We start from the raw sequence: 12,228 nt of genomic DNA, 5'->3' as shown, positions 1-12,228 counted from the left end.
AATTGTGCTGCTGCTGCAAGTCGTAAACTCACACCAAGGGCCAAACACCCCCCTCACCCCCAATAAAAAAAATTCACGCACAGCAGCCCCACAATTAATAAATAAATCTAAATAAATAAATAAATAAATACATGAAGAGAAATAAATATATACTGTACAGTATATACTTTGTATATATATACACTGTATATATATATATATATATATACAGTATACATATATACACTGTGTATATATATATATATATATATATATATATATATATATATATATATATATATATATATATATATATACAGTATATATATATATATATATATATATATATATATATATATATATATGTATATACACAGTATATATATACAGTATACAGTATATATACACACATGATGAACCAATAGTACAAATACATGTACTGTAGAATGGTTATCAAAATCATACTGTCCTACAGATAACGCTTCTCTATACAGACAATAATAATAATCCATTTAATAATCCTAATTTATTTTACAATATAAAACATAACATTACAATCCACACAGTACATTGCATTTACATTGTATACTGTAAATGATGCATAGCATTAAATCTATGCACCATATACAGTACTGTACATTCTGCAAATGAATGTTAACAATATAATTGCAAGCTACTCTACCAGTAAACACAAACACTTCCAAACAAGTCAACTACAGTATTTTAACCAATCAACTAAACCAAAATTAATATATACTGTAGTACCAACCAGAAAAGACAATTTAAAACCAAACTAACCCTTACAAAACCAAGGATTACATCTATCTAATTGTAAAAAACCTTATACATTATACACAGCATTGTTTAAAGCCCCCTCCCCCCTAATGTTTCTCTTAAGCAGATTACACTGAAGGGAGAGAGATATAAAGGCCTAAAGCCCCTTCCCCCCGAATGTTTGTGTTAAACAGATTACAATGAAGGGAGAGAGATATAAAGGCCTAAAGCCCCTTCCCCCCTAATGTTTCTGTTAAACAGATTACAGTACCTGTACATTGAAGGGAGAGAGATTTTACAGAAACACACATTAGGGGGGAGGGGGCTTTAAACAGATTATATTGAAGGGAGAGAGATGTTTCTGTTACCAGTAAATCTCCCTCCCTGCATTGCTAACCACCCTCACCCCCTACCCACATACCGTTAACCCCCCCCCCATCCTGGCCATGGCCCCTCCGCTTCTGCAAAACAGACACAAAAATTAAAACATACAAAGTAATGTCCCCTAACCCCTTAATCACCATAGCGGTTATTAACCGCTACAGTCATGAAGGGGTTAACCCACCCTCACCCACCCACCACTCGGGATGCCTACATACCCTCCCACACTAACTCCCCCCCCCGTGAGGCCTAACCACCCAGTCAGTACCCACAAGGGAGGCCTACCCACATACCGTTGGGGAAACACTCCACCCCCCACCCCCATTCCCCACAATCAAAACAATGCACAGCCCCATAATAAACAGCATTCTATTTATTAAATACATTACCCACCCCCTGTGCCCCCCCCCCCCATAAATACAAGATTTATTCTTTTACATTCAGGGTCCATAATGCAGCCCCACGCTAGTCCCCAGTGGGCTGGCAGGGCACCTGGACAGACCTACAGTTTACCAGCAGCATTCCACAGGTTCTGGAGGCCTGCTGGTGGATCCTGCCAGCACCATGGCGCCCAGGTGGTCTCCTTGGGTCACCGTGAGCCACAATTGTGTCCCCACGGTAGGCCCAAGGATGTCTGGGAGCCCCGGGTCAAACCCACAGGTGTCTGCGGGGCCTCGGGTGGTTCCCATGGGGGTCTGGGGAACTCACGGGTGCTCACTACGGGTCCGCGGTGCCCCCACAGAAGTGGGACCACACATCATCATCCCTGCACCTACGGGTCAGAGGTGCCCCCACAGAAGTGGGACCACACATCGTCATGCCCGCAGACTACGGGTCCGCGGTGCCCCCACAGAAGTGGGACCACACATCATCATCCCTGCATGTGTCACCCGTGGAACCACCAGCCTGATACCCTTTAGGATACCCGAGGATACCCACAGGTGGTCTCCATAGGCCCCACGCAAAACCACGGAATCAAACCCTGAATGTAAAAAAAATAAACCTGGCCTATACATTCAATACATACACCCTCCCCCCCAACACCTACAGTACAATAATGTGCAAAATAACTATTATCCAGATATGGATAATAGATTAATTGCCCATTATTAAAAACATTAACTAGCATATACAAATAAATAAAGTACTACTGACCTCATCAATACGAAGTGTCCGATGCCAGCGCCTTCCTTCTCTTGCCCACACAAAACATAGCCAAAACCAAGCCAATACATTGCAATTACATTCAGATATCAATTAACCCCTTAAACACCTTATCGGATAATAACCGCAAAGGAAATTAAGGGGTTAAGCCACACAGGCACGATACCCACCCTTCACCCATGAATTTGTACTGTGGCTTCATCATGCAACTATATATATATATACTGTATATATATATACAGAGAGACAGAGAGAAAGAGAGAGAGAGAGATATATATACAGTATATATATATATATATATATATATATATATATATATATATATATATATATATATATATATATATACACACACGTTATATACACACCCATGATAAACCAATATACAGTACAAATAAATGTAGAAGGGTTATCAAAAGCATACTGCCCTACAACCAAACACGTCTCCATACAGACACTACATTAAAATCAATTTCCTTTAAAAATCCTAACTGATCTCACAATCTACTGTACTGTATATGATCACAAACCAATGAAAAAAGTCACATTCCAAAATGCATAAAATCTATGCACCATACTGTATACATTCTGCAAATTAATCAACGTAAACAAAAATCAATTAGCAATCATTATTTAGATCCCTAAACATTTCACACTCAATCATGAACAATGAAACCATTAACAGATTCACGCCTAGAGCAGAACAATTAAGCCTTTGAAAAAATATAAGTACCGACAAAAATACAACCTTTACAGTACAAACCAAGGCTATCTATCCCTGACCTTCCTCAAACACACAATACAATACCAAGGAATAATACATCTATCTAATTTTAAAATACTTTAAACTCACAAAATAATTAAAAACACATCTAATCCAGCTTTTAAAACATCATCATTTCTTACCCTGAATGTATACTGTACAGTATATCTCTCTAGACATATATATTGTACATACATACATACAGTGGCAAGAAATGATATACCACAAAAAAAAAAAAATACACATGTTAAAAAACCTTTTGAAATAATTAACAAGTTAAATAAAATACAATTCTTTACTGTAGTTCACTTACCATTACTTGCCCCCACCGACTCCCGTTGCCCAGCTTACTCACGAACCAATCCACGATCAGGAACCCATAAAATAATAAACCATTCAAAATAATAAACATTAAACTAAAAATCCAAATCAATCCACGGGTCTTCTACTTGTAAAAGTGTACATCTTCAGCCGTGTTCTTCTTTCTTCTATCTCCTTCCGGGCGGGGCAGGGCGTGGTCTTCTTTCCATCATCGGCCACGCCCTTGTCTTTTTTCTTCTCCGGAGGTCCTTCCTCCGCGGCGTCTGGCTGCAAAATGAGACGACATAGGCTTTTAAAGGCCTATGACGTCACATTTTGCGTCATGGTTCGCACGGTCCTGATTGGACCGTGAAAACCATGTGTTTTGGCCGATAAAAAAAAAATTATGACGTCACTTAAAGGGAATGAAAGCACAGCCAATCAGAATGGCTTTGCTTCAATTGCCTTTAAGATGACGTCATGAAAAGGCACATGGCCGTGCACACATGGTACTAGAGCTAATCAGAGCGTGGGAACTTTATCCCTACTCTGATTGGCTCTGGTATACCATGTGTCAGGGGCTTGGGGGAGAAAGGATGTGACGTCAATAAGGATAAAGTTCCCACGCTCTGATTGGCTACCGTACCACGTGACAGGTTTTCATTGACGTCACATCCTTTCTCCCCCAAGCCCCTGACACATGGTATACCAGAGCCAATCAGAGTAGGGATAAAGTTCCCACGCTCTGATTGGCTACCGTACCACGTGACAGGTTTTCATTGACGTCACATCCTTTCTCCCCCAAGCCCCTGACACATGGTATACCAGAGCCAATCAGAGTAGGGATAAAGTTCCCACGCTCTGATTGGCTACCGTACCACGTGACAGGTTTTCATTGACGTCACATCCTTTCTCCCCCAAGCCCCTGACACATGGTATACCAGAGCCAATCAGAGTAGGGATAAAGTTCCCACGCTCTGATTGGCTACCGTACCACGTGACAGGTTTTCATTGACGTCACATCCTTTCTCCCCCAAGCCCCTGACACATGGTATACCAGAGCCAATCAGAGTAGGGATAAAGTTCCCACGCTCTGATTGGCTCTAGTATCATGTGTGAACGGCCATGTGCCTTTTCATGACGTCAACTTAAAGGCAATTGAAGCAAAGCCATTCTGATTGGCTGTGCTTTCATTCCCTTTAAGTGACGTCATCATTTTTTTAATATCGGCCGAAACACATGGTTTTCACGGTCCAATCAGGACCGTGGGAACCATGACGCAAAATGTGACGTCATAGGCCTTTAAAAGCCTATGTCGTCTCATTTTGCAGCCAGACGCCGCGGAGGAAGGACCTCCGTAGAAGAAAAAAGACAAGGGCGTGGCCGATGATGGAAAGAAGACCACGCCCTGCCCCGCCCGGAAGGAGATAGAAGAAAGAAGAATACAGATGAAGATGTATTACAAGTAGAAGACCCGTGGATTGATTTGGATTTTTAGTTTAATGTTTATTATTTTGAATGGTTTATTATTTTATGGGTTCCTGATCGTGGATTGGTTCGTGAGTAAGCTGGGCAACGGGAGTCGGTGGGGGCAAGTAATGGTAAGTGAACTACAGTAAAGAATTGTATTTTATTTAACTTGTTAATTATTTCAAAAGGTTTTTTAACATGTGTATTTTTTTTTTTTTGTGGTATATCATTTCTTGCCACTGTATGTATGTATGTACAATATATATGTCTAGAGAGATATACTGTACAGTATACATTCAGGGTAAGAAATGATGATGTTTTAAAAGCTGGATTAGATGTGTTTTTAATTATTTTGTGAGTTTAAAGTATTTTAAAATTAGATAGATGTATTATTCCTTGGTATTGTATTGTGTGTTTGAGGAAGGTCAGGGATAGATAGCCTTGGTTTGTACTGTAAAGGTTGTATTTTTGTCGGTACTTATATTTTTTCAAAGGCTTAATTGTTCTGCTCTAGGCGTGAATCTGTTAATGGTTTCATTGTTCATGATTGAGTGTGAAATGTTTAGGGATCTAAATAATGATTGCTAATTGATTTTTGTTTACGTTGATTAATTTGCAGAATGTATACAGTATGGTGCATAGATTTTATGCATTTTGGAATGTGACTTTTTTCATTGGTTTGTGATCATATACAGTACAGTAGATTGTGAGATTAGTTAGGATTTTTAAAGGAAATTGATTTTAATGTAGTGTCTGTATGGAGACGTGTTTGGTTGTAGGGCAGTATGATTTTGATAACCCTTCTACATTTATTTGTACTGTATATTGGTTTATCATGGGTGTGTATATAACGTGTGTGTATATATATATATATATATATATATATATATATATATATATATATATATATATATATATATACTGTATATATATCTCTCTCTCTCTCTTTCTCTCTGTATATATATATACAGTATATATATATATAGTTGCATGATGAAGCCACAGTACAAATTCATGGGTGAAGGGTGGGTATCGTGCCTGTGTGGCTTAACCCCTTAATTTCCTTTGCGGTTATTATCCGATAAGGTGTTTAAGGGGTTAATTGATATCTGAATGTAATTGCAATGTATTGGCTTGGTTTTGGCTATGTTTTGTGTGGGCAAGAGAAGGAAGGCGCTGGCATCGGACACTTCGTATTGATGAGGTCAGTAGTACTTTATTTATTTGTATATGCTAGTTAATGTTTTTAATAATGGGCAATTAATCTATTATCCATATCTGGATAATAGTTATTTTGCACATTATTGTACTGTAGGTTTTGGGGGGGAGGGTGTATGTATTGAATGTATAGGCCAGGTTTATTTTTTTTACATTCAGGTTTTTGATTCCGTGGTTTTGCGTGGGGCCTATGGAGACCACCTGTGGGTATCCTCGGGTATCCTAAAGGGTATCAGGCTGGTGGTTCCACGGGTGACACATGCGGGGATGATGATGTGTGGTCCCACTTCTGTGGGGGCACCGCGGACCCGTAGTCTGCGGGCATGACGATGTGTGGTCCCACTTCTGTGGGGGCACCTCCGACCCGTAGGTGCGGGGATGATGATGTGTGGTCCCACTTCTGTGGGGGCACCGCGGACCCGTAGTGAGCACCCGTGAGTTCCCCAGACCCCCATGGGAACGACCCGAGGCCCCGCAGACACCTGTGGGTTTGACCCGGGGCTCCCAGACATCCTTGGGCCTACCGTGGGGACACAATTGTGGCTCACGGTGACCCAAGGAGACCACCTGGGCGCCATGGTGCTGGCAGGATCCACCAGCAGGCCTCCAGAACCTGTGGAATGCTGCTGGTAAACTGTAGGTCTGTCCAGGTGCCCTGCCAGCCCACCGGGGACTAGTGTGGGGCTGCGTTATGGACCCTGAATGTAAAAGAATAAATCTTGTATTTATGGGGGGGGGGCACAGGGGGTGGGTAATGTATTTAATAAATAGAATGCTGTTTATTGTGGGGCTGTGCATTGTTTTGATTGCGGGGACTGGGGGTGGGGGGTGGAGTGTTTCCCCAACGGTATGTGGGTAGGCCTCCCTTGTGGGTAGTTAGTGGGTGAGGGTTGAGGGTAGTTAGGCCTCACGGGGTGGGGGGTTAGAGTGGGAGGGTATGTACAGTAGGCGTCCCGAGTGGTGGGTGAGGGTGGGTTAACCCCTTCATGACTGTAGCGGTTAATAACCGCTATGGTGATTAAGGGGTTAGGGGACATTACTTTGAAAGTGTTAATTTTTTTCTCTGTTTTACTGTACAGCAGCGGAGGTTGCCATTGGTAGTGGGTAGTGTATTGAATGTATTTATTGGTTATTATGCCTTAACCCCTTCATTACCTTAGCGGCTATACGCTATGCTAATGAAGCCTCATTTCTGAACTTTTAATAATATTGTGCAGGAGCAGGGGGTCCCCTGAGATTAGATTTCTGTCTCAGGGAACCCCCTGCTCACTGTACAATATTATTAAAAAGACAGAAATGCTGCTTCTTTACCATAGCGCATAGCCGCTAAGCTAAAGAATGATTCTTTAATGATGTGTGTGTTTTATTCACAGTGTAGATGTGCAGGGGGTCTCCGGAGCTGAAGCGCACAGGTTTCAGGTCTGGGGACCCTGTGCCCCCCGAGATACAGGCCCCTTTAGGGGGTGCCGGTATCCCTCTGCTCTGCTTGGTTTACAGGCCGCGATCACGTGATCGGGGCTTTTAACGCAGAGGGATACCGGCACCCCCTAAAGGGGCCTGTATCTCGGGGGGCACGGGGTCCCCCGACCTGAAACCAGTGCGGTTCAGCTCCAGAGACCCCATGCACATCTACACTATAAATAAAAATGTATTTCAAATGTATTTATTTGTATTTATTTATTTATTTATTTATTGCGGGGATGCTGTGTGTGATTATTTTTTATTGTGTTTAGCGGGGGTGGGTGACGGGGTTTATAAATGTGAGTTTATAAATAAAATAAAGAATATTATTTCTAGGGACCTTAGAACAGAAGTTCCCACGCCAATTGCGCGCTCATTGCTCTTTTGTTACAATGTTGCTGGTCTTGCGGGTTTGCAGTCTGGCAGCAAAAAGCAGTTTGTACAGTAGTACAGAGTGTGAGATAAATTAACCTGTTCTTTTATTGCTGAAGTCGCCAGCAAAAACTTTTATTTACAAATACAGTACAAAAACCGTGCAACACACAACAACATTCAGTATCCTTTGTTTAAGTACAGCAGGTACTATAGGGTAAAACATGTACTGTACAGTACAGCACAATATTACAGTATGGTCTCACTAAAAGTCCTCCCCATTTTCCAGCCATGGCCGATGCCTTGCATGGCGCAAAACGCCATTAATGCAGTCTCTAACGCCTCTCATTACAGGATCTGTATCAGGGTAATAGCGCTGCATTTCTTCCACAATCTTTTTCCTTACATTGGCAGGAAGGGCCTTTTTTTGGCGATTCCCATCATAGTTCACTTTGAACACCCACTCGCAGTACAATGTGTAGGGAACATGGTGTTTAAATATGATCAAGGCATACTTGTGTGGTATACCAGCACTCCTCACCCTATACTTCTCCCTCAGCGCCGGTGGCAGATCGCACAGGGAGATGTCGGGCTCTGTTTGTATGCGAGCGGGTGTAGGAGGTCTTTTGGGAGCGGGTGTACTTGAGGCGATGGGCAATGGTAGGGTGTCTGGGAGGAAGCTTTCCTCCGGTAGTGGTCGCCGGGTTGTCTCCTGGCGTGGTCTTGACGGGGTTGTCATGTCCTCCTCAATAGCATAGTACACTGTATCTTCTGGTGGAGGGGGTGTGCTTGGTGATGGAAGGGGGTCGAAGGTACCATGCATCACATCCATGTCACCCCCCTGCTCCAGCGTCGGGGAAACAGGGGCATTAACACTGAGCAAATAATGTATGCCCGCTATGTCTGCCTCTATCTTGTCCATCCGTTGATCCATACGTTGCTCCATATGTAGCATCCGTTGATCCAGCCGCTGCTCCATTTGTAGCATCCGTTGCTCCATATGTAGCACCGACTCCAGAAGCAGATCTAGCTTTGCCAGCACACTAGAATTCCCGGGGAGATCCACACTTAGCCCATTCAGGATCCGGTCTAACGAGCTGCTTGTGCATGGCATCTGGGGGGATGGGTGCAACGGAGGATGAGATGGGGGTTCCCTGGAGAGAACCGGCATCGATGGAGAGTGGAAGAGGTGACCTGGGGATGCCCGGTACAGGAGAAGCTGCAGCGTGGTGGAAGAGGGATGGAGAAGGTGACCGCTGGATTTCCGGGAGAGAAGCAGAGTCGTCCAAGAGCAAAGGAGACAGTGACCCGTTGATTTCAGAGGCAGCAGCATCTTCAGATGGAACCGGAGAAGATGGGGGTGGAGAAGCCGGGCTGAAGATTTCCGGGACAGCTACAGCAGAGTCGTCGAAGCATATGGGAGCAAGTGGTCTGCGGATTCGGTGAGTTGGCTGCCATTCGTCTTGCGTACCGAGCACAGTACCGTATTTCTTCCTCACATAATAAGGCTGACGTGTTTTAAAAGCCTTAGCCTTTGGGGTCAGCAGAAGGTTTTCTTTGTTGGCCTTAGCCTGTCGCTTTGCCTTTGGCTTGGAAACGGTAACTGCCTTTCTCTTTTTCAGTGTGGCAGGCACAGCAGAGGTGAGATGGTTCTTTCGTCCATAGAACCGGGGATGCTCCATGTAAGCGGGAGGCACAATGCAGTATCTGGACAATGGCTCAGATAAAGATCAGCAAGTGGTGGGCTATGCAACGTGTACAACCTTTTATGCATGGTGGCCAGGTACAGGTGTTGAAAGTGGGTGGTCTGTAATGTGAGTCATTAACATAAAGATACACCATCCATTTTGTGGATTCACTGCACATTGAATACACATCGACTAAACATCGAATACACATTCTTGTGTTTGTATTTATTTCTACAGTACTCGCAGCAATGCCTGTTAAGAAGATTTCAAAGGATCTCAGCATGAGAATGAAGGAGATGTACACGAGCGGAAAACGAATTGCAGATATCCAGCGCTGGTTAACTGCTTCTGGCCTCGTTGTGCCATCAAGCACCGTGTGCTATCATGCACAAGGAAAAAACAGAGACCGCAAAAAGGCCCCAAAGATAACAAATGCGTAAGTATACTGTATTTATAAAACTTAACCAAAAAAAATATAGAAAACTGTAGTGTACATCTACAGTATACCGTATTTATATAGTATATTTATTATATTACAACAGTATATACTGTAGTGTACTGTATGTGTGGTCAATTTATATTTTTTGTGCAGCAGTATACACTTTTGGTATATTGCAATTCATCTTACAACGGAATATACAGTATATGATGTGTATTTATTATGATATAACAACAGTATACCATATTTATATAGTATATTTATTATATTACAACAGTATATACTGTAGTGTACTGTATGTGTGGTCAATTTATATTTTTTGTGCAGCAGTATACACTTTTGGTATATTGCAATTCATCTTACAACGGAATATACAGTATATGATGTGTATTTATTATGATATAACAACAGTATACCGTATTTATATAGTATATTTATTATATTACAACAGTATATACTGTAGTGTACTGTATGTGTGGTCAATTTATATTTTTTGTGCAGCAGTATACACTTTTGGTATATTGCAATTCATCTTACAACGGAATATACAGTATATGATGTGTATTTATTATGATATAACAACAGTATATTTATATAGTATATTTATATTACAACAGTACTGTATACTGTATATTTTGTCTATTTATATTTATAGTACAGCAGTATACATTTTTTGTATATTTATATTTACTGTATATTACAACATTACATGTACAGTATACAGTATACATTTTATATTGCTGCATATTAATAACATAATATAATTTCTTTGCATTGTAGGGAGACTACTCTTCTGGTGGACAGAATAAGTGAGGAGAATGATGAGAGGAGCGCATTAAGGGTTAAAAACACTCTTCAGGAAAACCACAATCTGACTGTATCCGAGAGCAGCATAAAGAAGATGAGACGCAGAATTGGATGGAAATATGGACGTGTGAGGTTAGTAGTGGACAGTACAGGAGGTACTGTACTGTAAAGTAAAAGTGTTGTTTTGCAAACTGTACTGCGCTGTGACGCTAACATTTTTTATTCATTGTCATTACAGAGCGTACCCCATGATACGGGACGCAAACAAAATCAAAAGAGTGCTCCAGGCCCAGGCATGGATCGACAGCGGTGAGACTTTCCAGGATTGCATCTTCACTGATGAGTCTACTGTGTCGCTGGAGAGATTTGCAAGATTTGCGTTCCACAAAAAAGGCCGCATAACTTTGAAGCCACGGCCAAAACACCCTGTGAAGCTGCATGTGTGGGGTGCCATCTCTAGGCGTGGACCGGGATGCATTGTCGTCTTTGAAGGTACAATTTCTCAAATATAATGCCGCCTAATGCACTGTACTTGACTAGTGTTGCCTTACCGTATGCACTGTACTGTACTATTGAGCACTTTTCTTTTCTTGCTATAGGAATCATGAATAAAGATTTCTTCCAAGACAACATTGTGCCCGTGATAGTGCGATACATCACACAAGACTTTCCCAATGGTCATCGCTTTTACCAGGACAATGATCCCAAGCACACCGCGTCGACGGCGCATATCCTTGAGCGCGGCATCAACTGGGTGAAGACGCCAGCGGAGTAAGTGCAGTAGACCGTGTCCCATTTATATGTTCCCCACTGTTTTTACTGTGTACTGTATCTCTTAAACTAATTGTCCTTTCTTTCCAATCACAGATCGCCAGACTTCAATCCGATCGAAATGGTCTGGCATCAGCTGAAGGACCACATCCGTAAAGTGGCGAAACCCTCCAAGAAGGACGAGTTGTATACAGCCATAATGAGTTTTTGGAACGATGTACTCACCGTGGAACGATGCAATAAATATATAGACCATATTGCCACTGTGTTGCCCATTGTCATCGCGCGCAATGGGCAAGCATCAGGAAAGTAGTACAGTGCTGTAGTATTGTACAGTAAGTACAGTATGATACAGGTAAGTATGGCACAGTTTTTTTCTTTCCCAATAGTCAGAGTATACAGTAGTTCCAGTATACAGTACAGTAGACTAGTTTGACAGTACTACAGTAACTGCCTACTAACTGCTCCATTTTTTTCTTTCCAGAGAAAGCTGCACCAGCCACCTACTGTACAGTAGTTCTACCATAATACAGTACGCACATACAGTACAGTACAGTAACTGAACAAAGTTTTTGTTTTCTTGTCGTTCCAGGAAAAAGGGTGCCCAAGGGGGAGGGGAGGCCTTGTGTTCGTCAAATCTG

This window comes from Ascaphus truei, chromosome 4, assembly GCF_040206685.1.
Source record: "Ascaphus truei isolate aAscTru1 chromosome 4, aAscTru1.hap1, whole genome shotgun sequence".
Taxonomy (NCBI): domain Eukaryota; kingdom Metazoa; phylum Chordata; class Amphibia; order Anura; family Ascaphidae; genus Ascaphus; species Ascaphus truei.
This window is presented reverse-complemented; position numbering follows the sequence as displayed.